The sequence below is a fragment of the Puma concolor genome, chromosome B2 (assembly GCF_028749965.1).
Source record: "Puma concolor isolate L17-30 chromosome B2, mPumCon1.1.hap2, whole genome shotgun sequence".
Classification (NCBI taxonomy): Eukaryota; Metazoa; Chordata; class Mammalia; order Carnivora; family Felidae; genus Puma; species Puma concolor.
The window spans coordinates 36,491,756-36,518,876 of NC_141671.1; the positions used below are offsets into that span (position 1 = coordinate 36,491,756).

The 27,121-nt window shown below is 48.5% G+C and overlaps 1 long non-coding RNA gene across 2 annotated transcripts; it reads right to left on the bottom strand.

Moving 5' to 3' along the window:
* Nucleotides 1–312: 312 nt before the first annotated feature.
* LOC112862433 (uncharacterized) lies at nucleotides 313–24,210 on the bottom strand. 2 transcript variants are annotated; one of them, XR_003223798.2, is made up of 6 exons: nucleotides 23,778–24,210; nucleotides 13,335–13,471; nucleotides 12,278–12,401; nucleotides 4,004–4,122; nucleotides 2,043–2,208; nucleotides 313–638 (listed from the first exon to the last, which is right to left on the bottom strand). It is a non-coding gene; the product is annotated as an uncharacterized LOC112862433 (long non-coding RNA). The 2 variants fall into 2 exon arrangements; XR_015251207.1 differs by lacking the exon at nucleotides 23,778–24,210 and adding an exon at nucleotides 18,444–18,686.
* Between the last annotated feature and the right edge of the window lie 2,911 nt (nucleotides 24,211–27,121).

Here is a 27,121-nt window from a genome sequence, read left to right on the forward strand (position 1 = left end):
CCCCTCTCTCTGACCCTCCCCCTCTTACACTGTCTCTCTTTCTCTCTCTCTCTCAAAAACAAGCATTAAAAAAAATAAATTAAATTAATTAGTTAATTAATTAATTAAAAAAAGAAAGAAACCCAAATAAGCTAAAAGATGAAAACAAAAGGTAAAAATAAAAATCACCTAATAATTCCAGCACCCCAACCACTGTTAAAGTTCTGGAATGTGTCCTGCTAAACTTTTTTTTTTTTTTTTTTTTTTTTCCAAATACAAATATGTACATAGGTTGGTTAGTTTCAATCATGCTGCGGAGATTCTCAGAACCTGTGCTTTTCACTCAGCTCTTTATTCGTGAGTCGGCTATCACAGTGTTTCCCAAACTGGTCCCACAGAACCCCAGAGCCATTTTGCTATTGAGAGCAGAGTCCTTCCCCACCTGTTTGGGAGGTACTGACTTATGCCAACTGAAATGGGCTTCTTTCCTGGAGAATTTCTCAGAGTCTTTAATTTACTAATGTACATTGTGAATCATCAAGAGGAGCCTGGCATTTCCTAAACGTATTTCACTATGAAATCCCTTGAGGAATCTTCTTGAGGCTTGGGTCCGTGGAACATCATACAGGAAATGCTGTTCTGCAACATTCTTCATAGGGCTGCGGAGAACACAACAGTTTATCTCAATATCCCTTCAATTTATCGCTATTCCAAATAATTCTGCGATGACCGTCCTCATACTCCTCCTTTGTTATACAGAAACATTCCAAGCAGTAGGGCTGTTGGCCACATGAAAGACCATGTTTGGGGCGCCTGGGTGGCCCAGTCGGTCGAGCGTCAACTCTTGCTTTCGGCTCGGGTCATGATCTCATAGTTCGTGGGTTTGAGCCCCACGCTGGGCTCTGCGCTACGTCAGCGGGGAGCCTGACACAGCGCTGAGCCTGCTCAGAATTCTCTCTCTCTCTGCCCCTCCCCCACTCATTCTCTCCCTCCCTCTCTCTCTCCCTTTCTCAAAAAAAAAAAAAGAAAGAAAAAGAAAATCTAAGCCAAGATCGGGATCCCAGAAGAATGCCCAAAGACACAGGCCCCTGGCAAAGGTGTGCCTTCTGTGTCAGCAGTTAATGCGTGGACTGCCTGATCGTCCTGACCGAGAGAAATGGTCCCGGCAGACCCAGCGTGAACACAGTCCAGTGGGGGCGGCTGCCTTCTGCAACCTTCTATCAGCACCGGATCCTCCCGCTACCCAGTAAGTCTGCCTCCCACAGGGCCGATGGCTTGCTGGGAACTGACAGGTCCGCTCTCCCTTACTCGCAGTTTCAAAATCCCCAAACTGCTGAAATCTGTATGATAAAGCCATTTTTATCATAAGTTGGTTTACTACAAAGCCTGACCTGACGTGAACTCATTTGGCAGCAAAGCGAGCCTCCACTGATGTGAGGCCATTTACGGCTTCTCTTTCCACCACTATAGTGTGTGAATGTTGGCGGACTTTGCTCAGAACTGTTTATATGTTTACCAGGTACTGCCCCACACACACCCTGCTGGGGGTATTTTGTAACATACAGTGTTAAGGGAATCCATCATGGCACTTTTCTTTCTTTCGTTTTTTTTTTTAAGTGTATTTATTTATTTTGAGAGAGACAGAGACGGCGCAGGGCCGGGGTGGGGGCGGGGGGGGTGGTGAGTGGTGCAGACAGAGAGATTCCCAAACAGGCTCCGCACTACCAGCACAGGGCCTGATGTGGGGCTCGAACCCATGAAGCCGTGAGATCACAACCTGAGCTGAAACCAAGAGTCGGATGCTTAATCGATTGGGCCACCCAGGTGCCCCTCACGACACCTTTCTAAACCATGAAAAATTCTGAATCCTGAACCATCTGGCCCCAATGGTTTTAGGTAAAGGATTATAGATCTGTATTTACAAAATTTTCCCTAAAAAAGTGTCGTCGGCTTACAAGTAAAAGGAGCCAGACACAGACACAGATAGGATACGATCCTGTTTCTGTGAAGTTCACGAACAGGCAGAGCAAACGGACAGTGGTAGAAATCAGAATATCAATTACCTCTAGGGAGGAGAATAGACCAGGAGCGAGCACGAGGGAACCTTGCAGGGTGCTGGAAATGTCCTGTATCCTGATCCGGGTGGAGATTACACAGGTACCTACGTACGTAAAAATTCACCAAGCTGTACATTAAAGTGTACTGCACTTTGCTCTAAGTCGGTTACACCTCAAAACAAAAGTAAAAATAAAGATTATGGGAAGCTGTTATCTCAAATTAAGCAATAAACGGCTCCCCATGGCACCCCATGCCACCCTGTGATGCTTTTGAACTTCCCAACAAAACTTAAAGTCATCGTCACATATGTCTGGCTCATCTTTAATCCCAAGAAACAAGTTTAATGCAAAAGTCAAATTTAGTGAACAGGTAAAAAACTCTGATTTGCCCTCCCAAAGAACCCATCCCCAGAGTGTATCTGCGCTTTAAAAGTGCCGCAGGAAACCACTCGGGGCCTGGCTCCCTTGCGTGAGAGCCTCTCCGCTCTCATCAGCCACCGGGAGGATGTTTCCCGGCCCTGCTGCCTCCAGCAACGGCTGCTGAAACAGCCAGCGGGTGGTGAGCGCGGACCCAGGCCTGGCATCCTACCCACAGTGCTGCAAGTCAGAACTTGCGCCCGACCAACAATATCCCTTAATTGCATCTGATTAGCTGGAATTTGGAATTTGTATCTGAGAACTGAAGGGCACCGGGGACTCCTTGATTAAACAGGTCAGATAAGCATATATTGTTGAGAGGAGCAAGCTTCTTTCCCGAAGCTTGCTCGTTGCTCAACATCGGACAGCTCATGGCCTTGTCCTTTGACCCTCACTCCCATGACATGCCCACCTCCGCTTTCCCGCCCACTTCCTTTCTGTGCTCCACTGGGGGGAGGTCAGTGCTCCACTGCGGCCTGGCTTCTCTCTGCTACTCCACTCATGACTCAGCCCACATGTCAACCTTCCCATCTCCGGCCAGAGGGCACCGTTCTGATGGCCTCGGGCTGTCCTCGGCAGCCTCTGATCCTTTCAGGAACAAGTCAGGATATAAACAAACAAACTGACCCACTTGGGCTTTTCCCTAATCTTTCTAGAGCACGCTGTCCAAATCAAGAGCCTGTGCTGATGGAAACATTCTATATCTGCGTTCTCCAACTCGATAGCCACTAGCTACCTGTGGCTATTGAAACAGCACCCCGGTTATGGCTAAGTACAACTTAGGAACTGAAATATATATATATATATATATATATATATATATATATACACACACACACACACACACACACACACACACACATATATATATACACACATATATACATATATATAATATATTTCTGATGTTGCATTCAGTTGTATTTTATTTTTTATTTTTATTTTTTAAAGTTTATTTATTTATTTGAGAGCAGGGAAGGGGCAGAGAGAGAGAGGGAGAGAGAGAATCCTAAGCAGGCTCCACGTTGTCAGCACAGAGCCTGACTTGGAGCTCAGTCTCTCTCATGAACAGTGAGATCATGACCTGAGCCGAAACCAAGAGTCGGACACTTAACTGACTGAGCCACCCAGGCGCCCCTCTTCTTTTCTTCCTTTCCTCTCTCTCTCTTTTTTATCCTTAGCTCCAAGCCCAAGGTGGGGTTTGCACTCACTACCTGGAGATCAAGAAGTACATGTTTTACTGACTGCACCAGCCAGGCCCCCCCACCTTTTTGTATTTAAAGAAACGTCACCAGGGGCGCCTGGGTGGCTCAGTCGGTTAAGCGTCCGACTTCGGCTCAGGTCACGATCTCACGGTTCGTGAGTTCGAGCCCCGAGTCAGGCTCTGTGCTGACAGCTCGGAGCCCGGAGCCTGCTTCAGATTCTGTGTCTCCCTCTCTCTCTCTGCCCCTCCCTCACTCACGCTCTGTCTCTGCCTCTCTCAAAAATAAACAAACATTAAAACATAAATAAATAAATAAATTTTTTAAATGCAGGGCCAAACTCATTACTTTCAATCCAAGGAATGCAGATCAAGCTGGAGGAAACTTAGCGGTGGTGCGCCATGGGGTTGGTTTTGACCGGCTCATCTCGGTGTTTGTATTAGACGCTCCAATAAAGATGTGCGGGTCTGCTAATCAAATACAGAGAGCGTGTTATGTTCTGAGAAGTCTGGCATACACATAACCAAGATTTAAACTATTGTGACAGGCAGGAGTGACACAGCTACAAAATTAGCTTCTCTTCATTGGACACCTCAACAGACCACACACGGTGCTAAGTGCCTTTCTGTATCATTTAATTGTTGCCCCTCCGTGAGATCAGAAATCGTGACCCCGTTTGCAGATGAGGAACGTGAGACTCAGAGGGGCTAAGTCACTTACCCACTCGGAGCTTCCATTCAAAAGAACCTGACCCCGGAGTTCATACCCTTTCCACCACGCTCTGCCGTCTCCTACTCGGTTACGCCAACAAAATGAACACGAAAGGGGTAAGTGACCTTGATACGACGCATGGTAAAGCTAGAGGAGACCTGGTTCTAATGTTCATGACGTCAAAATCTTGGCATTGCTGCTGAACTTAGACAGCGGCAATATAACTCCTGAAAAAGCTCACATGACCTCGGGCTCTACCACAAAGCACAGTGACCACATTGAGGGAGCCAGCTACCCTTCTGTGCACCCCACCAGTCAGTGACATCGAGAAGGTGGGACCAGTTCCAAATAGCAGGCTTTTTAAACAGCTTTCTTGAGGTATCGTTGACATACAATAAACCGTGTGTGTTTAAAATTTTTTTTTTCAACGTTTTTGTTTTTTATTTATTTTTGGGACAGAGAGAGACAGAGCATGAACGGGGGAGGGGCAGAGAGAGAGGGAGACACAGAATCGGAAACAGGCTCCAGGCTCCGAGCCATCAGCCCAGAGCCCGACGCGGGGCTCGAACTCACGGAGTGCGAGATCGTGACCTGGCTGAAGTCGGACGCTTAACCGACTGCGCCACCCAGGCGCCCCTAAACCGTGTGTGTTTAAAGTATACAATTTGGGGGCGCCCCTAAACCGTGTGTGTTTAAAGTATACAATTTGGGGGGGCCCCTAAACCGTGTGTTTAAAGTATACAATTTGGGGGCGCCCCTAAACCGTGTGTGTTTAAAGTATACAATTTGGGGGCGCCCCTAAACCGTGTGTGTTTAAAGTATACAATTTGGGGGCGCCTGGGTGGCGCAGTCGGTTAAGCGTCCGACTTCAGCCAGGTCACGATCTCGCGGTCCGGGAGTTCGAGCCCCGCGTCGGGCTCTGGGCTGATGGCTCAGAGCCCGGAGCCTGTTTCCGATTCTGTGTCTCCCTCTCTCTCTGCCCCTCCCCCGTTCATGCTCTGTCTCTCTCTGTCCCAAAAATAAATAAACGTTGAAAAAAAAATTAAAAAAAAAAAGATAAAGTATACAATTTGAGGGGCGCCTGGCTGGCTCGGTCGGTAGAGCGTGTGACTCTTGATCTCAGGGTCATGAGTTCCAGCCCCACATTGGGTGTGGAGCCTACTTTTAAAATGATAAATATATATAGGGGCGCCTGGGTGGCGCAGTCGGTTAAGCGACCAACTCTTGATGTCGGCTCGGGTCATGATCCCATGGTTCGTGGGTTCAAGCCCCATGTCGGGCTCTGCGCTGACAGCACAGGGCCTGCTTGGGATCCTCTCTCCCTGTCTCTCTCTCTGCCCCTCTCCCATCTCTCTCTCTCAAAATAAATAACTTTTAAAAATTAAAAAATAAAAATAATAAAGTATACAATTTGATAAGTTTTGACATATGTATAAACCTGTACAAGCATCATCCCACAGAGCTTCCTTGTGCACTTTGTTTTTTGGTTTTCTGTTTTAATTTTTTTTTTTTTTATGTTTATTCATTTTTTGAGAGAGAGACAGACAGACAGAGCTCGAGTGGGGCAGGGGCAGAGAGAGAGAGGAAGACACAGACTCCAAAGCAGGCTCCAGGCTCTGAGCTGTCAGCACAGAGCCCGATGCAGGGATTGAACTCGTGAACTTCGAGATCATGACCTGAGCCGAAGTCGGACGCTTAATGGACAGAGCCAGCCAGGAGCCCCTGGACAAACGCTTTAATTTATTCTGGGTAAATAGCTTGGGAGTTGAATGGCTAGCCTGTATGTTTCACTTTTTTAAAAACCTGCCAGTTCTTTTCCAAAGTACCTGTCTCATTTTATGTTCCCAGTGCAAACCCAGCTGGAGAGTTTCAGGTGCTCCCCATCCTTGCCAGTACTGGTAGGGCCTGTCTTTTAATTTGAGCCATTCTAATAAGTGTGTAGGGGTCAGACATCACTTTTTTTTTTCTTAATTTTTTTTTTAACGTTTATTTATTTTTGAGACAGAGAGAGACAGAGCATGAACAGGGGAGGGGCAGAGAGAGGGAGACACAGAATCTGAAACAGGCTCCAGGCTCCGAGCTGTCAGCACAGAGCCCGACGCAGGGCTCGAACTCACGGACCGTGAGATCATGACCTGAGCCGAAGTCGGATGCTTAACCGACCAAGCCACCCAGGCGCCCCCAGACATCACTTTTTAAAAGGGAAATATTACAGGGACGCCTGGCTGGCTCAGTCGGTGGAGCATGAGACTTGATCCTGGGGTGGTGAGTTCGAGCGCCAAGGTGGGTGTGGAGCTTACTTAAAAAAAGAGGGGCGGGGGGCGATATTACAAACCAAAAAATATATGGAAGAAAAAGTTGGAGGGGAAGGATCTGGACCCAGGACCCACAGGGAGCTGGGAGTATTTGGTTTAGAGACAGATGAGTATCTTAAGTATCTGTAAAAGGGACTAAATTTCTATGTTGTTTTAGAAGATGCACTAGAACCCGAGGGAAAAGTCACCGGCAAACAGACCTTGCTTCAGCTGAGAACCTTTTGATACAGGCTCTCAAAGGCAGAATGAGCGTTTGAGGAAGTGGGGTCTCTGCCCTTAGAAGGATCAGGCAGCAGTATTTGGAGAATTCCTCTCTCAGGGATGGTCAATTCAATACAGTTCACATCGGCTGAGTACCTACTATGCACTGTGACGGGACGTGGCGAGAGGACACAAGAGCAGATGTTCTCATGTCTTTGCCTAAATATTATCATGTGATTAGGGTTCTGCCAAAGCTATGGGCAAGGGGGATAGGAGGGAGAAGGAGGTGGAACTGCCCAGAGGGGGTGACCCTGGGTCTCCGAACTCCTGTCGGAGGTTCCGAGAGAATACCTAAGTAGGGGGCCGCCTGGGTGGCTCAGTCGGTTAAGCATCTGACTTCGGCTCGGGTCATGATCTCGAGGTTCGTGAGCTCGAACCCCGTTTTGGAATAACATTCAGCTGAAATGCAATCTGGAGCATTCTTTCCATATGATACGGGAATGCTCTCCAAGAGCTATTGAGTGGAAAAAGCAAGGTCTAGACACCGTGTATGGCAAACTAGCAGCTGAATTTTTTAAAGGGGGTTTGGTGAGTTAAGAACACACACACAGGGTTCATTTGCATAATATCTTATACCTCTCGCCTAGTAACATAGGTTGCTTTTGAGACAGGAAGTGGCTGGGAGACAGGTGTGGGAAAGAAACTGTCTGACATACCTTTCTGCATCTTTAGAATCTTAACGGTGTAAGTGAATTGCCTATTAAAAATAAAACTAAAATTAAACTAAAAACGTTAAAGGCACCTGCCTATTTCAGCATGTTTTCCTGGAGTGCCTTCCTCAGCCTTTTCCTCTGCGTTCACTTCCTTCCATTGAGGCTTGTGGGCAAGTCTTCCTCTCCGAGGAGGCCGCCGTGGGGAGCTTATATTTCTTTCTGCCTCTCTCCCCAAGGAATGCATCATCAAGACCGATTTTTCTTAAACATTAATGTCTGTTAATGTAATCAGCTTGGTATCTTGTAAAAATTCAGACTCTGATTCAGTAGCCTACGATGGGCACTGAGGTCTGCATTTCTTTTTTTTTTTTTTCTTTTTCTTTTTTTTAGATGTTTTATTTTATTTTTGAGAGACAGAGCATAAGTGGGGGAGGGGCAGAGAGAGAGGGGGACACGGAATCTGAAGCAGGCTCCATCCAGGCTCTGAGCTGTCAGCACGGAGCCCGATGCGGGGCTTGAACTCACAGACCGTCAGTTGATGACCCGAGCTGAAGTTGGACACCCAACTGACTGAGCCACCCAGGTGCCTCCGAGAGTCTGCATTTCTAACCAGCTCCCGGGTGGAGCTAATGTTGCTGGTCTCAGACTACACTCTGAGCAGGGAGTGTCTAGAGCTCTGTGTGTTCCATGCTGAGGCTCATGGCCAAAGCACTGAGAGGTCTCGAGAAGCTGTCCTGCTTTAGAGAAGAGGAAGGGATAGGATGGTGGCGATTCTCATGAAGAGAGAGGCACGTCGATCCTCGGGCTGGTCTGAGCCCCTTAGTTAGCATTGCTGCCAGAGTAGGGACCACTGACCATCACCCCGGGTCTCCATTCCTACCCACCACTCTCTTGCCTGGAGCACAGACGCACTCCCATACTGCCTCCATTGAAGGGAGGCCCAGATAGCAGGTGCCTCAGAGGGAGCTGCAGGAGATGCACCAACCAGAAAAATAAATGCCTGCCTGCCTGCCTGCCTTCCTTCCTTCCTTCCTTCCTTCCTTCCTTCCTTCCTTCATAAACTCTACCTCCAACGTGGGGCTCGAACTCACAAACCCCAAGATCAAGAGTCACATTCCTATTTCTGATGGACTAATGGTGGCTGCAGGCCACACCCTCTCTCATGCCCTCCCTGAAAATTCAGAAGCCAAATCAAACCTCCTACAGAAAATGAAACCAGACAGCATTCAGCACAGGCTTTCTCCCTGGGTGAAACGCAGATGTCTTGGATTCAGGTGTGGCGGGACCACCTGCTCTGGCAGAAAGCGGATCGCCCTCCAACCGAGGCCTCTTCGCTTGCCCAGGATGAGAACTGACCCGTGAACCTGGAAGCCAGGCTGCTGAACGCCCCCACCGCACCCCTTGCCCCAGGGGACAGGGTAGCTTCCTAGGCCACACACGTGGGTTTCCCTGATGAGGCAGTTTTCGGTATGACAAAACCCTGCTCTTGCCATTGCCAGAGAGGGAGGAGGATGGTGTAAGTTCTGGAGGGAAACCAACAGGCGCATTCCCGCGGGGCAGACCCCACCCCTGACTGGAGCGGTGCCCCCCTCACCCCGGTGATCACTGGAGAAATGTCAGGGGAGGCACCCCCTCTCCCCATATCATCCCCACCCACCCGTGACCCTGCCTGAAATTGCACCATGCACGTTCATTCTTTTAGGATGAGAAACTGCATCTTTTAAAATACTCCCACCCACCAGACAGGTAATACATTCAGCTGTTATCAGTCATCTACACCTTAATGTGAATTAGTTGATTAGTCCTGGAATGTTTCACCTGGAATGCGCCTGGTCCAATCCCTCTTCTTACAAGTGAGGGAAACCAAAGCCCAGAGTGGAGGTGACCCACTGAAGGTCAAGCAACAAGGTGGTGGCCAAGTCATGGCAGGGAAGGGGCGTAAGGGAAGGATTGTATGCAGCTGGCAGGGGAAGAGGAAAAACCCCAGGATCACCGAGAGGGGCAGAGGCATCGTCAAGGTTGTGCTTTACACACTAATTCAGAGCTGTGTCAACCTTTTCCCCCCACGAGAAGGTAGGAGGCGGAACCAAAGCGCGTCTCCACCCCACCCCACCCTTGAACATAAAACTTCTTTGAAGTTTCTGGTTTTATCTCAGAGTTCATTCAGATGCAACATTCTACTCTAAAGTATATTCTGGTTTGTTTTCACATAAAAATAATAGAGAGAATAAACCGGTGGTTGCCAGAGGAGAGGTTAGAGGGGAAGGGGATTAAAAGGTACAAACTTCCAGTTATAAAATAAATTAGAAAGATTTTTAAACGCAAAATATTCTTTCTTATTTTTTAACGTTTTATTTATTTTTGAGGGAAGGAAAAAGAATGAGCGGGGGAGGGGCAGAGACAGAGGGGGACAGAGGATCCGAAGCAGACTCTGCATGGTCAGCACAGAGCCTGATGTGGGACTGGAACCCACCAACTGTGAAAGCATGACAGTCGGATGCTTTAACCGACTGAACCACCCGGGCGCCCCGAAATATTCTTTAAATGGTGAGATTCAGGGACGCCTAGGTGGCTCAGTCAGTTGGGCGTCCGACTTTGGCTCAGGTCATAGTCTCATGGTTCGTGGGTTCGAGCCCTGCATTGGGCTCTGTCCTGACAGCTTAGAGCCTGGAGCCTGCTTCTGATTCTGTCTCTGCCTCTTTCTCGCTCTCTCTCAAAAATAAACATTAAAGACAAACAAACAAACAAATAAATAAATAGTGAGATTTAAAGGGCCCTCGGTGGCTCAGTCAGTTAAGCAACCAACTTCGCTCAAATCATACTGTCATGATTCCTGAGTTTAGGCCCTTCCTTGGGCTCTGAGGGCAGAGTCCCCTTCAGATCCTTAGTCTCCCTCTCCCTACCCCTCCCCTATTCACTCTCTCCCTCTCTCAAAAATAAATAAACATTTTAAAATTAAGTAAATGAATGGTGAGATTCATTTAGTCAGATAGCATTTTCTACTTGCCAGGTAGGCTGAGATCAAAGTTTGTATTTCTGAGGAGGAAACTCGGCTGGCTGGGATGGGGTGAGGAGACTTCTCACTGCATGCCTCTTGGTACCTTTTTTTTTTTTTAAAGTAATCTCTACCCACAACGTGGGGCTTGAACTCACAACCCCAAGATCAAGAGTCGCATGCACGCTCCACTGACTGATCCAGCCAGGCAACCCGCCCCTTTGCACCTTTTAAAATTATGTGCCGACTGCAAATATTACCTAGTCAAAAAAAATGAATAAAATTAAAACTTGGAAATGTGGGTGGGTGGGTGGGGGTGTGGGGAGACAGACCCTTTTGCTCGGATAGGAAAGAATGCAAACAGGAATATGTGCATGTTGGACAATCGTGGTATTAACCCACATGTTAAAGGTGCACCCCTTTACCTAACAATGTCCGCTGTGGGGATCTAGGCCACACCTAGAAATGACACACGAGCATATTCACGGCTCTATCATCTGTGCTGACCCTTAGAGGCTGGCCTGAGCATCTAGCTGTCTTTGAAGGCCTTGATGACTCTGAACAAAGACCAGGAGCTACACTGCCTCCTTTCCAGTCTGGCGACCTTTGCACATCACGTCTTAAAGAATCGCTCTGGGGTGCCTGGGTGGCTCAGTTGGTTAGGCGACCGGCTTCGGCTCAAGTCGTGATCTCACAGCTCGTGAGTTCAAGCCCTGCATTGGGCTCTGTGCGGACAGCTCAGAGCCTGGAGCCTGCTTCCGATTCTGTGTCTCCCCCTCTCTCTACCCCTCCCTTGCTCATGCTCTGTGTCTCTCTGTCTCTCAATAATAAATAAACGTTTAAAAAAAAAAAAAAAAGAATCGCTCAGTGCGTAATAGTAAAATAACAACAGGGGTGCCTGGGTGGCTCAGTCGGTTAAGCGTCTGACTTCAGCTCAGGCCATGATCTCACGGTTCATGGGTTCAAGCCCCATGTGCTGACAGCTCAGAGCCTGGAGCCTGCTTCGGATTCTGTGTCTCCCTCTCTCTCTGCCCCTCCCCCTCCCCCCACTCACGCTCCGTCTCTCTCAAGAATTAATAAATGTTTAAAAAATTCAGAAAAATAATAATAACAACAGCTGCTGCCTACAGAGTGGTTGATTTGTGCCTGGCTCTGTTACACACACAACTCCTCCTGTGTCACAGCCACTTCATGAACTAGCTGCTCTTCTCAGCCATGTGGTAGACAAGGACACTAGAGCATGTCAGTGCTAACCTTGCCCACGGCCACGCTCCCTAACTCAGCAGTGGCAGAGAGAAGATTTCAGCCAGATGCCCATGCATCCGTAGCAGCTACCATTTATTAAGCACCTGCTGTGTGCTGAGCTGCTGTGCTAGTCCCTTGGTGGTGTTTTTACGAGGTCATCTCATAGTCCCGTGTGAGTGCAAGAGGTGATGGGGGTGAGGGGCGTCACTGAGGGAACTGTCCCTGCCCTTAAGAAGTAAGAAGATGACCACAACAATCCTTCCACTGCCGCAAAGCCTCACGGCTTCCAAAGCCCTTTATCTATCTCATTTAATCTTCTTGACAATCCAGCCAAATAATTTTCGTGATCTCTGCTCCAGGGTGGGGAAACCAAAGCTCTCCAAGTCACATGGGATGGCCCCCAAGATCATCCAACCAGCCAGGGGAGGGGCTGGAACCTGACCTCAGGTCTCATGACTCCGTCTCTGCTGAGGGGGTATAACATGCTGCCTCCACAGCCCGGCTCAGTGGTTTCCAACCTGCTCTAACAGGAGGACTCCTTCCCCGCTTTGGAAATTGTTGCGAGCCTGCAAATGAATGGAGCTGTTATTTAGGGTTTTAGTCAACCAGGGAAATTCACAGTGGAAAAATGACCAGGGAAGCAGCACCGCCAAAGAGCAGCAGCACAGTCAGTTACCCAGACGTTACTTATACAGTCGGCAGACAGTATTTGGAGTACAAATAGACACAGAGACTTCTTGCAATAACCCTGCAGCCCACGAGCAGGCAGCCACTGGCTGAGACCCCACTGCCAGAGCAGTTCAGAGGAGGACACGTCTCCCAAGTCCATTTTCTCTATCAGAGCGAGGTGGGGGTGGGGCGGGGGAAGCACCAAAATTCAATGGGATTGGTGGAAAGTGGTGCTGGGGGGAGCGCTGGGAGCAAAGGGGTGTGATAAGGGCCACAGGCTAGTGGAGAGGCCAACAGGGCACGTGGGTGTTTGTGTATTTCTTTTGGAGGAAAAGGTTGATTCTGGATGCCCAAGAGCCACTACAGCAGTTGGGGTAAAGAAGCAAACCAAACATTAAAAAAAAAAAATTGGTGGGTTCGAGCCCCGCGTCGGGCTCTATGCTGACAGGTTGGAGCCTGGAGCCTGCTTCCGATTCTGTGTCTCCCTCTCTCTCTCTCTGCCCCTCCCCTGCTCACGCTCTGTCTCTCTGCCTCTCTCTCAAGAATAAATAAACATTAAAAAAAATTTTTTTTTTTAAAGAAACAGACTAGAAATGGAGAGGATGGCCTAGAAGAGAGATCGTGCAAGAGGTTTGAACTTGCAATGAAATTACCTTTCGAGAAATAAAGAGAACATCCAAGGCTGTCGTAGTGGGTTCTCACTTGCTACTGAGTGTGCCCCCTCCCTGCACCATCCCGCTCCCCTGTGCACCCACATCCGAGCTGAACAGACAGGCGGCCCTCCGTGCCCTTGACTATGTAGACGGCCTCCATGCTTGATGATCCCTTACCTTTCCAGGATCTTCTCCATGCAGTACAACGCCACAGTGAAGCTCATTGACGTTAGCACCCAGAGGCCCGGGTGCAAGTCCCAGCTCTGCAGCAATCCCGTACGACATTAAACTTCTCAGGGCTTCCATTTCCTCACCTGTAAGACGGAAGTAACAATAGTACTTGCCCTGTTGCTATTTCGAGGATGAGGCGCATGAGCATATGTTAAATACTGAGAACAGGGCGTCCTAGAATAAACGCTTGCTATTATTCCTATGAAGAAGCCTTTTCTGGAGCCCCTGGGTGGCTCAGTTTGTTGAGTGTCTGACTCTTGATTTGGGCTCAGGTCATGATCTCACGGTTCGTGGGATTGAGCCCTGTGTCAGGCTTAGCAATGACAGTGTGGAGCCTGCTTGGGATTCTCTCTCCCTCTCCCTCTGCCCCTCCCCTGCTCATGCTCTCTGTCTCTCTCTCAAAATAAATAAACATTAAAAAAGAAACTTAAATAAAAAAAGCGGTTTCTATTCCCAACTAATCACTCCTCTCCCCTGCACACTTGGCCATCCAAGCTCTTCTGCCACTTTTTTCCCCCCACTTATTTGCCTATTTATATGTTTCTTGATATTAAACAGTAAACACCTGGCACATCAGAGACATTTATGAAGGAAGGAAGGAAGGAAGGAAGGAAGGAAGGAAGGAAGGAAGGAAGGAAGGGAAGGAAGGGAAGGAGGGAAGGAAGAAAGGGAGGGAGGGAAGGAAGGAAGAAAGTGAAGGAGAGAGGGAGGGAAGGAAGGAAGGAAGGAGAGAAAGAAAGAAAGAAAGAAAGAAAGAAAGAAAGAAAGAAAGAAAGAAAGAAAGAAAGAAAGGTGGGTGAGAGGGAAGGAGACAGTAAAAGGGCCCTGACTGCAAAACCTTTAAAATTTCATTATGGAACGAGGCTGGCTCAGTCTGCAGAGCATGGATGGGACTCTTGATCTCGGGGTCGTGAGTTTAAGCCCCATGCTGGGCAGAGAGTTTGCTTAATAAAATAAGTTTACTGTGGCAGTCACCAAAGTGAAAAGAAACCATACAATCCTCATCTTCTGTAGGCGTATCTTAAAACCCTACTTCCCACCAAGCTTTGGGAGTTTGCAAACATCACGTAAGTTGCAATCCCGGCCTCCATGGAACTGACAATCTATGGCGGGTGATGGGACATGCCATGTGAAACATAGCTGTAGAACAAGGTTGTTGTACTTGCCAGCCAAGGGATAGTCAGTGCCACTGGAAGGCCAGAGCTGGGAGAGGGCAGAACAATATGGGGTGAGTCACAAGTGTGTGTGTCATCCTTGCTCAAGGTAAACTAGGACTGTTGGGTAACAACAGGAAAATGTCACAAAGCAGGATGAGCCAGTGCATGCCTCTGATTGGTGGGCACAGCCTTGGGTGTGGAGGAGGGAGAGAAATTCAAGGCTTGCTGGGGGTCAGGGCACGCGTGGTGAGACAGTGGGATCGAAGTCCAGAGCCAGAGCCCTTCCAGAACTCTTACTGGCTTAGAACCTCCATTTTTTTTTTAATCTTCCCTGTGTTGTGAACTCTTCTAGATGCTGGTTTCTGATAACTTTTTTTTATTACTATGCAAGTAACATGCTTTCATAGAAGAAATAAGGAGGAGCAAGAGGAGGAGGAGGGAGAAGGAAAAGAAAATGCAGAGAAAAGAGAAAAAATAACCTAAAGTCCCACCGCCCCAAATCACTCCATATTTTGGTGCCTGCCCACCCACCCTTTATCCTCTCTTCCACCCACCCTTCAACCTATCCATCCATCCACCTATTCATTCATCCATCCATCTGTGTCAGAGTTCTTAGTTGCAAACAACAGAATCCACTCTAACTGAAAAGGAACTTATCTCTTTTTTTATGATGATTTGGTTTTTCAGTTTATTCATTTTTATTTTTTTAATTATTTTTTCTAATGTTTATTTTTGAGAGAGAGAGAGAGAGAAAGAGCGGGGGAGGGGCAGAGAGAGAGGGAAACACAGAATCTGAAACAGGCTCCAGGCTCTGAGCTGTCAGCACGGATCCTGATGTGGGGCTCGAACTCACAAACCTTGAGATCATGGCCTGGGTTGAAGTCGGACATTTAACCGAATGAGCCACCCAGGTGCTGCTTTTATGGTTTTTTTTTTTTTTTTAATGCTTATAATTTTTGAGAGAGAGACAGAGAGACAGAGAGCAAGCAGGGGAAGGGCAGAGAGAGAGGGAGACACAGAATCAGAAGCAGGCTCCAGGCTCTGAGCTGTCAGCACAGAGCCTGACGCGGGGGTCCAACTCACAGACCACGAGATCAGGACCTGAGCTGAAGTTGGCTGCTTAACCAACTGAGCCACCCAGGAGCCCCTTTTTCAGTTTATTTTAAGAAAGAAAGCATAAGTGGTGTGGGGGTTGAGGGAGAGGCAGAGTCAGACGCAGAGAGAGAATCCCAAGCAGGCTTTGCCCTGTCAACACAGAGTCTGACAGTGGGGCTTGATCTCAAGGACTGTGAGATTATGACCTGAGCTGAGATCGAGAGTCGGACGCTTAGCGGACTGAGCCACCCAGGTGCCCCTAACAGAAAAGGAACTTATTAAAAAACATTCAGTAGCTCACAGAATCCAAAAGGGAAGACAGGCACAGAGGCTCAGAATGCAGGGATGATGCCCAAACCACCTCAGGGTACTTTTCTAGCCAAACCACCAAGGCAGCTATCAGCATAAATTCTGCAACTTGCCTGAACTCACCCCCTTCAACAATGGTGGGAATTGGATCTCAGACCATCCCTTCTGTTGCTCTGAAGGCCCAGAAGCCTCCTCTAACCCCCTTCCCCAGGACACCTGCTTCCTGTTGCCCTCTTCCAAATCAAAACCCTCATGTGCATGCATCTGATTGGTGGAACCTAGGTCACATGCCTACACCTTAGTTGCAAAGAAGTCTGGGAAAGTAAATTTCTGGCCTCGAGAGAAGTGAGATTTATGATCTAGGGAAAACCCACAAACACAAGAAAGTTAATCAAAAGATACATACTGGTGACCTTAATGCAGGGCAAATGTCGCCTGCACTGTGCATTATTTTTCTCCTTACAAATATAGAATGATATCAATTTAATTATTCTCTGAATCTCCAGTGCCTGGCACAGAGCAGGCACTCAACGCAGGAGGAAGGAAAGGAGAAAGAGAAGGGAGAGATTACACGTTTACATGCTGCCTCACTAAACAAGATTGAACGAAGACTTCATGTTTATAGAATCCAAAGAACTCCCAAGGCCATCCGTGGATTATGAAGGAAGGTCTCTCGCCCAGCACGTTAGTACAAAGCTGCCCCCAGCCGTCAGGCTCGTGCTCTGGCCATGGCGTGCAGCATCTAGACCCCAGGGAATGCTGTATCCTGAGGAGTCACTTTCTCTGTAGCCCACCTGTTGGCTTAATGTCACTCAGGCTGACACTGAATCTTCTCCCGTCCCCAATCCCAGAGTTTCATGAGGTTTTAAGTAGTCTCTGAGGGCCACTCTAAAACAGTTGCTGCAAAGGCAACATTAGAGGCCTCCCAGGGTGATAAACATCACTGGCACCACTTTCAAGCGGATCTGTTCAGATCAGTCAGTCGTGTTCTTCATGGTCAAGGTGTGCCATCACAGAATTATATGGGTCCTGCCTTTTAGAAGTTTATAGTGTAATTGTTAAGAGGCAAGATACATGCACTTAAATGACAAGCTCTCTTGCTGCCAAATAAGCTAGGAAAACGTCCCTGCTCCCAGGGCCTGGGGGGATGGCCAGGCCCCACAGGCTGAGTGAGAGGAGCCTGCTGAGAAGGGGAAGGGCTGGGGGAGGTAGTGGCCAGGGCACCGGCTTGGGAGTCACAGCAAACCTGCATTCTTCCCTAACCCCCTCAAAGCAGGTCAGACCCTGTATCTTCACTTGCTGTCGCATCGCGTACCCCTCTTTATGGCTGAATTTCTTTGCGGGGTTATCTGGTTGTTGTCTGCCCCCTCCCCTCCACCCCGAGCTGGCTGTGGTGCCGAGGGAGGTTCCGGGTGGGCAGAGGCTGGTGAGGACCAAATCAGGGCGAGGCTGCAGGGAGGGTGAGGCTGAGACCCATCACAAAGACAGTCTGAAGCCTCCCCTTCACACTCCTTTCCCCCAGGGAGGAGCAGCTGATGTGTTTCTGGAGTGTTCCAATCCAATTAGTGCCCTCCCTTGCTCCAAGGAGGGGCCCAAGCCACCACTCCCCTCCCTGAGGTGGAGACGGGGTGGGGAGGGGGTGCTGAGGAGGTCTGAACACCCTGACCCAGCTCCTCCTGGCAGGGCGGCTGGCTCGCCGCTGCTGAGAGGCTGCTATGACAGCGCCCGTTTCTAGGCGACTGTTCTGGGGAATGGTCTGTTTTGGCAACCGGAGGGCCCCTGGGTAAAGGGGGCCCGCAGGCCGCGGCGCATTTGCATAGCAACGTCCTCCCCTCCCGGAGCCGCGCGCTGCTCTGCGGCCGCTCAGCGGGGCGGGAGGCTCCCGCTCCGGCTCCGGCTCCGGCTCCGGCCCCTGCCCTCGGCCCGGCCCGGCCCGGCCCGGCCCGGTCCCAGGCCCGCCCTGTGCTGTCACCGCCACACGGCCCCCTCTCACTTCCCGGGGAGGTGGAGGCCGCTTGCTGAGCTGGGGCATTTCCGGAAAGGCTGGTGCCCTAGGGAAGTGGGGAAATGATGCTTGGGGACAAAACACAGACACGGGGGCGGGGGAGGGGGGATGGAATATAATCTTTTACACACCGGAGTCAAAGTCACAGGGCTTGGCAGCATCAAAATGCATCCTGGGTAACAGGGTTGCCTCACAAAATGTTTCTGTGGGTGAACCCTCCACTGAGCCCTAGGAGGTGCTCAGAAAATGTCTTTTGGGTCATTAAATTGCAAGTGTATATGTGAAGTTGGAAACGGGTGGGCCTGGAAAAAATATTTCTTACCTAGAAAAATCAGGGGGTGATATTCTTAGGAAATATTTTCAAATGCTTGCAGGAGGGACTTGGTGACATAGTATTGTCCATGTAATTTCCGAAGAAACCGAAAGGGAAAATAAGTAACTCCCGGAGGCCCCCCTCTGTCCTGCACACGCCCACCCCACCGCAACTACATCTGCCATCTTGAGTCCGTGATGCCAGCTGAGATACCAGGCTCTGAACACGCGGACATTAACCGCCCAAGGACACATGCCCTGGGCTGGAACCCGAGAAGGGGGTTGGGCAGGGGCAGGTCACCTCAGCTGAGCGATCACATTCCCTGGCAGCTGTCCAAGGGGCAGCTCTGGCTGCACCTGTTTGTGGGGAGATTTGCTTTTATCAGTATTGACACAGCAGCAGGGCCAGGGAATAGCATAGTAATAAATAAATGAGAGAGGGAGAGAAAGAAAAAAAAAAAAAAAGGCAGGAGCCACCGAGGCGAGGCAAAAATGCTGAGGTCTTTTTTTGCTTGTTGTATGTCAGCGCGTTCCATCCAGTTTCCCCACCCCTGAAATCTCTGAGGATCACAGAACAGCCTTGGCATGGGAGCCCTGGGTCTTAAAGAGATAAAATTGCAGCTCAGAAGCACCTTAAGATCCTTTTGTGCCAGTATCCCTAACCAACAGATCTCAAGGTTACTGGGTATCCTCACCCGCCACTTAACTGTGTCAGGAAGGTCAGCAGGAAGGGAGTTCCTTCCTCCCTCTGCCAAGTTCCAGCATCAGGGAGACAGCATGATTAAAATGTAGGTTTTGGAGTTGGGCAAACCTAGGATCAAAAACCTGGTTCTGTCTAGCTGTGTGATCTGGGGTATGCTAACTAAACCAGTCCGCGCCTCGGGTCCTCCCCAGAAATGGAAAAACAAAACCAACTATTGTTGCGAGGATGTAAGTGATGATATAAGCAAAGGCGTAGAATAATTCCTCGGTATATACAGTTCACTTCGTTGCTGTTATAATGTATCAACTTCCCATCAAGTTTTTTTTTCAAAAATATTCTTCCCCCCACCCCACAAAAAAAATTTTTTTTAATAATAATAAAGAAAAGAAAAAGGTAGGGGGAATCAGAACTGTTCCAGAAATGGCAGGGGAATGAAAGAGCCTGAAACAGTCTTCATCTTCCAAACGGGGGCCAAACATGACCTCTTAGTTTCTCAGCCTTGCTTTCCAGTCTTCAGGGGCTGCAAACCACCTCACGTCCAATCTAGTCTGATACAGTGCAGTAAGTGGATTGCAAACAAACCTGGTCATCGGAAGATACCCTGACCAAGCCCAAGCAATAAACCGCGTTTGTAAAAATTACTTGCAGTGAGTCATTACCACGTTTAAGACACGGAGGTAGTTTCTGCAGAGGGCAGGCTAGCATAGCAGCGAAGGAGGTGGACTGAGCTGTCGGACCGCTGGACTCTAACCCCAGCCTTGGCATCTGCTACTCATGTGCCTGTGACAGCATATTTAACTTTCATAAGTCTTGCTTTCCTTATCTGTAAAATGGGCATAATAATGCCCCATAAGCTCGTTGTGAGGACTGAATGCATGAAAAGCATGTAGCGAATGCAGGACACAGAGAAAGTGCTTAATCTTGTCAGCACTTGTAGTCATTGCTGTTTGATGAATGAGGCCAGGGACTGTGTCATATATTCATCCCTGTATCCCCAGATCCTCAAACAAAGGCTGGCATTTAGTAGAGTACAGTAATGTTTGACGAAAGCATGAATGCAAGGCCCCTGCCCTCAAGAAGTTAAATCTACCCAGGAAATAGAACACATAAACTACCTACGGCACTCAGGCGCTGGAGACAGCAGAGGGTTAAAAGCCATTCTGCCAGTCCCGAAGCCCCAGAGGCAGACAGTCCCTTGGATCCCTGTTTCATCTATCCAGGATGCTTTCAAGAGAGGAAAACAGGAAGTATCCCTGATAGCCCAGCTTGCTCTGTTTTTTTTTTTTTTTAAATGGTGGAGGGTGGGGGTGGGGGTGGGGGAGAATGGTCCTCTGGGTCACATTTTGCCAGTAAATCAGCCTCCTTCCCTTGAAATGCTGGGGCTTCCAGAGGGGCAGATAAACAGCTTCTTGCTCAATGCAGAGAGAAAGATGTGGTCCAGAAATGGCAAAGCTGACAGGTTGGGGTTCCTTAGTGGACTGCAGGTGTTTCTAGAGCTTGTCCTTTGCATTCGTTCCCTCTCTTCCTCATGCGGACTAAGTGACTGGCCTTAGTGTGGGGAAGGGGGGCCCTAGGGTTACAGCTCAGTGCCTAATGTCCAGGATGTAAACAGTCCAAAACAAAGGGCAGTGAACTCAGAGAAGATGGGCTGAACTCAGAAGAGTGAGAGCGCTCTAAAGGAGAGAAACAGCATTATGAGAAACAGTCGTAGGAAAGAAAAACAGAAGGGGGCACTTAGATGGCTCAGTTAAGGGTCTGACCTTGGTTCAGTTCATGATCTCGCGGTTCATATATTCGAGCCCCACATCGGGATCTCTGCTGTCAGCCTGTCAGTGCGGAGCCTGCTTCAGATCCGCTCTCTGCCCCTCCCCCTCTTGTGTTCTCCCCAAAATAAACACATACTAAAAAAAGAAAAGAAAAGAAAAAGAGGAAAACAAAAGAAAAAACATGGAGAATAAGTGTTTAGGAAAAAACAAAAGAGAACTGCTTTTTTTTTTTTTAAGTTTATATCTTTAGTAATCTCTGCACCCAACACGGGTCTCGAACTCATGATCCCGAGATCAAGAGTCGCAAGCTCTACCGGCCGAGCCAGCCAGGTGTCCCCAAAGAAAGCTTCTAAGAATTTGCAGCCAGGGTAATAGAATAAGTGTGCACAGAGAACATGCCAAAGACGATCACCTCTAGGGACCCACAGGATGGCAGGAGTGGACAGAAACTGGAAGGAGAAACATAGCTTAAGACAGCAGACCTGACTCTGACCTAGCCAGCGTGAAGAGAGCGTGTGCTAACCACTCAGTGTGCTAAGCTCACACTGATGTTTAATTTAATTGTTTAATAAGTTCAGTTATCCATTTGACTGTGATGGACAGGAGAGAACTTTCTAGAAAGGTGTAAATATTCTATATTGTGAAAGAGATATAGTTTACATGGGCAAATCTATTTGTCAGTATTACACGGTTAAGATTTCTGCGTTTGGGGCTCAGTAGTTTAAACGTCTGATTCTTTATTTCAGCTCAGGTCATGATCTCACAATTGGTGAGATCGAGCCCCAAATCCGGCTCCGCACTGATAGTGTGGAGCCTGGTTGGGATTCTCTCTCTTCCTCTCTCTCTGCCCTTCCCCTACTTGCACTCTCTTTCTCTCTCTCTCAAAAATAAATAAGCTTAAAACAAAAACAAAACGAGGGGGTGGCTAAGTTAAGTGTCCAACTTCGGGCTCAGGTCATGATCTCACAGTTGGTAGGTTTGAGCACCTCATCAGGCTCTGTGTTGACAGCGCGGAGCCTGGAGCCTGCTTCTAGTTCTGGGTTTCCCTCTGTCTCTGCTCCTCCCCCGCTCACACCCTGTCTCTCTTTCTCTCTCAAAAATAAAAAAAAATTTTTTTTAATTTTTTTAAATATTTCTGTGTTTCAATGTTTGTAAATTTCACAACAAGAGCTATACAAACTAGCCATGCAACTATACAAAATAACCAAGTGGGAGGGGCTGGAGGTACAGAAGAAACAAGAAAGAATGTAAATGATAGGTAAAGCATAAGTGGGAGTTGTGTTGACATTAAATTTGGTTTGAAATTTTTCATAATAAAAAAGTTTTTTGGGGGGGTGTCTGGGTGGCTCAATCAGTTGAGTGTAGGATTTCGGCTCAGGTCATGATCTCGTGGTTGGTGGGTTCAAGCCCCACATTGGGCTTTGTGCTGGCATTGCAGAGCCTGCTTGGGATTCTCTCTCCCTCTCTCTGACCTCCCCCATGCTCTCTTTCTTTTAAAAATAAATAAATTATCTTTAAAAAAAAAGGTTTATTTTATTTTATTTTATTTTACTACTTATTTTTGATAGAGAGAGCACACGAGCAGGGGATAGGCAGAAAAAGAGGGAAACAAAGAATCTGAAGCAGGCTCCAGGATCTGAGCTGTCAGCACAGAGCCTGACGCAGGGCTTGAACTCATAAACCGGGAGATCATGACCTGAGCAGAAGTCAGTCGTTTAACCAACTGAGCCATCCAGGCGCCCCAAAAGAGGTGTTTTTTTTTTTTTTTTTTTTTTTTAGTTGCCTGTAATGTTTTACTGTTGTCCTTAAGCAAGTCCCTTTTGGGTTATCAGGAAGGCAGCGGAGACATTATCTAATCCAGTCATCCCGTTTTAGGTGAGGAAATTGAGGTGAACCTTGATTTGTCCGAGGTGTTCTCAGATATCAAGCAGCAGAGCTAATGATGGAGTATCAGGAGGGAGCAGCACCCTTTTGACCTTTTCAACTGTCACCCACTTGTAGGGAGTCTGCTGGAATTCATCCCTTACCCGGGTTTGCCTCTCCAACCCCCCCAGGCCCAAGGATGTGCAGGGAGGTTGCGTGGGCTGGAGGGCGTCTGTTAGCTGCAAGCCAATTGCTCTGCTCTGGGTTGTTTTCAGTCTGAAAGGTAATCCTGAGCTCGCAGAGATTCAGTGAGGTCCCTTAGCTGCCACTTCCAAAGGCAAAAAAGGAAACCCAGACAATTAACGATTTCCAGTAACCAAGAGTTGAAACTCCAAGGGGGCCGGAGTCCCAGCTCTGCGGCCATCAGAGGCATTGCCTTAGGGCAGTCGCCTCTCTTGCCTTGGTTTTCCCTTATTTGTAAGAAGAGAGTGAAGAAGACTTTTGGGTTCTATGACCTTACGGGGTTGTCAGGAAAATCTCAAGAGGTGTGGCTAGGAAAGCACTATGAAAAGTAAAAAGCAGTAACACAGGGTAGCATTATCACAGAGAGAGGGCAGGGTGGGTGAGGAAAGGTAGGAAAGCAGGAAAGCTTCTGCAGGATTCTTTTTTTTTTTTTTTTTTTAATGTTTATTTATTTATTTTGAGAGAGAAAGGGATAGAGAGCGAGGAGGAGAGGGGTAGAGAATCCCAAGCAGGCTCCGCAATGTCAGCTCAGAGCCCGACACGGGGCTCAAACTCACGAACTGTGAGATCATGACCTGAGCCGTAACCAAGAGTCAGATGCATAACTAAGCCACCCAGGTGCCCCTGCAGAATTCTTAAACAAGTCTTTTGGGTTGTGCCTTAAGGAAAAGGCTTTCTGAGGCGGGGAGGGGATGTAACATGTATAAATGTCTTGCACCAGGACAGATATGTTTTGCCTTCTCTATGGTATCTCATTTACTCCTCAAAACACCTTCTGGGGATTCGCGTACTATTATTTCGCTCATTTTACAGATGAGGAAAGAGGCACAGAGACCCTTAACCAACCTGTCCGAGGCCAGACAGCTGGTATGGGCAGAGCCAGGACCCAAAGCCAGGCGGTCCTGGGAGTCACAGGCAGGAAGGCCACACCCTCACCTGAGCACCGAGTGGCTGTGGAGGCTCCCGGTCACCTGGGCATCCAACTCACCGTCAGGAGACCCAGCCTGAGTTCCAGCTCAGCTGCTTCTTAGTCCCGTGACCTGGGCTGAGTCACATGGGCCCCTCGGACCCTCAGTGTCTCCAGCTGTACCACGGTGATAATAAACCCTGCTCCGCCTACCTCGTGAGAAGGAGGTGAGGATTCCATGAAATCACTGATACTGCGAGTGTTTTGAAACAGCTGCAAAGGGCGACAGAAATGAAGACATCAGGATGATTTTGTCAGAGACGCATTCCTGGGTTATCACACGGTGACATTCCAGCTCTTCAAATCCCCGGCCCACCCTCAGCACCCGACTGGGGGTCAGATCCTGGGCCTGCGCACCTCGTCAAATGCTGTTCTGGTGGAAAGGGGGAAGAGAGGCGTCACAAACTGTCCCAGCTTAAGTATTCCCCAAACAATCAGCACAGCACTGGCTTCAGGTTCTAGCCGAGGCCCGAATTTCAGCGAGGGCCCCCTTTTCCTGTTTGTCGTAAAACAAACAGGCTTTCTGCTACTTGGGCAGGATTTAACTGGCCATCGGCCCTGGAGATAAGTGGATCGCACTCAACAAGCTCACATGGGAGGAATTCGTACCCAAGAGCAGTTTCTAATTTATATTTTTGAATCCATAGTTAGGGAACTACCTTTATAGTGACTAGAGACACAGTCTCCCCATAAACTGCATGCTTCCTTCTGTCCAGGCCTGAAATAACTGAGAAACAAGAGACCAAAATTAGTCAAATGAGCAAATAGCTTCTTCTTGTAAGACTGTAAAACTTTGGGGGCGCCTGGGTGGCTCAGTCGGTTAAGCGTCTGACTTCGGCTCAGGTCATGATCCCGTGGTTCGTGATTTTGAGCCCCGCATCGGGCTCCGTGCTGACAGCTCAGAGCCTGGAGCCTGCTTTGGATCCTCTGTCTCCCTCTCTCTCTGCCCCTCCCCCGCTCACTCGCACTCTCTCTCAAAAGTAAATATTAAAAAAAAAAAAAAAGACCGTAAAAATTTGAGGACAGGACCTCTTTCAGTTTACCTGTTTTGTATATCCCTCCACTCCCCTGCCCTGCATACCTGACACAGGACGTCACAGAAAAGCACGGAGAATGTTTGAGAGAGAATGCAGGGGTTTTTGCAAGCTTCCTGGAGGTCAAGGCAAAGCTGTGTGTGTGTGTGGCTCTTCCCCACGGTTTGTGCCTCTCTGTGACACCCCCCTCCCCCCACCCCAGACACTCACTGCCCACCCACTTCAACTCTAAGCTTAGAGGGACCATGTTTCCAAACCTCAAATCAGGAAAACCAGGCCTGACAGTATTTGAAACCAGGAATTTAGGTTCCAGAAGGATTTGTGCCCTTCGGTCTGCACTTGGGTTTATAATATCCTCCTTCTGCATTTTGCTCAACCCAGTTTGCCCGTTTACAGCTTTCCTTGCGGTGATTACATTGATTCCTAAGTACCCCTAGGTATTTAGAAAACTCACCAAAACTCACCGGCAGACCTTCAAGTTAACTCGCCTGGTGATTTGGTGGTTCTATTCTGAACTTGCCCATGTCTCCATTTCCCTGTTCTGCTGTCCTTTCTGGAGTCCGCTAGACTAGGAGCACAGGAGGGGTGGATAGCTAAGTAAGGTCAGGATTGTCCCCAAGGGGAGAGCCCTCGGGTGCTGGGCAGGGCAGGGGAAGCCTGGATTCTAACTGCAGATCTGCTTCTCATCAATGGTGTGTCCTTGGGCAGGTCACTTCTCTCTGGTCTCACTTTATTTTTTTTTTTTTAATTTTTTTTTTTCAACGTTTATTTATTTTTGGGACAGAGAGAGACAGCATGAACAGGCGAGAGGCAGAGAGAGAGGGAGACACAGAATTGGAAACAGGCTCCAGGCTCTGAGCCATCAGCCCAGAGCCTGACGCGGGGCTCGAACTCACGGACCGCGAGATCGTGACCTGGCTGAAGTCTGATGCTTAACCGACTGCGCCACCCAGGCACCCCGTCTCTGGTCTCACTTTAAATGAAGGAGTGTGGTGGATGGCACAGGCCCAAGTGATTGACATCTTGCGACTCAAGCGCTCCGTGAGTCGTGGAATGTGAGAATTTACCCGCATACTCTGCTTCTCCTGCAGTTTGGGGATAAACTGTCTGGCTCCTATCTAAGGCAGACACCTTCACTGGCCTCTAGATCCCATCCCCTCCCTCCAGTAAGCTCTCTCCTCTCTCCTGTATCATCTGTATTTCCCTGTTTGCTAAATCACCACAGCATATAAGTGTATTTAAACATGCTACAATTCCACCCATCTTGAAAAGAGTCTCTCCTGGGACGCCTGGGTGATTCAGTTGGTTGAGCATCCAGCTCTTGATTTCAGCACAGGAGAAACCCTCCGTGGGTCATGAGTTCGAGCCCCTGCACCATCACGTTGATAGTGCAGAGCCTGCTTGGAATTCTCGCTCTCCTTTCTGCCCCTCCTCTGCTCTCCCCTACACGCACACTCTCTCTCAAAATAAATAAATACGCATTAAAAAAAAAAAAAAGAGTTTCTTCTGACTCTACTTCCCCTCTAGCTTATCTCTCTCAAACTCATTTTTTTTTTCTTTTTTCTTAAGTTTATTTATTTTGACAGACAGAGAGCATGAGCAGGGAAGGGCAGAGAGAGAGAGAGAATCCCAAGCAGGCTCCGCACTCGAACTCCCAAACGGTGAGATCATGACCTGAGCCAAAACCAAGAGTTGGCAGCTAACCGACCGAGCCACCCAGGCACCCCTCTCAAATTCATTTCGATCACTGCACACCTCTACCCAAACTGCTCTTTGTTAAGGTCAGCAATCCTCCCCACCCCCGCCCTTGTGGTTAATCCTAAAGGTCATCGTTAGTCTTCATCTTACTTGACCCACCGAGGATCAGCTGACCACTTCTTCTCCTTTTAACACTTGTTTCTCTTGGCTTCCGAGGCACTGCATTTTCTTGGCTATTCTTTAGGGTGGGTTCTTTCCATCTCTTTCACCTCTACACGTTGGAGGGTCCTGGGGCTCAATCCTTGTATCTGTACCCAGTCTTCACCAATCCGTTTGGTGATCTCATTCAGTCTCATGTTAAATGCCATGGGGCTTAGCCTAGGTTCCTTTAGAAGCAGAACCTTCATAAAAGGTTTGCATGCAGGTAGTTTATATGGGAATGAAATTCCAGAGAGCAGAAATGAGGGACAGGGTGACAGAAACAGAGAAGAAAGGATAAACCAATTCAAGTGCATTATTGAGCACTAATGAGTGACAACCACTATGGGATACTGACGCTTTTCTCCACACAACCTTCTAAG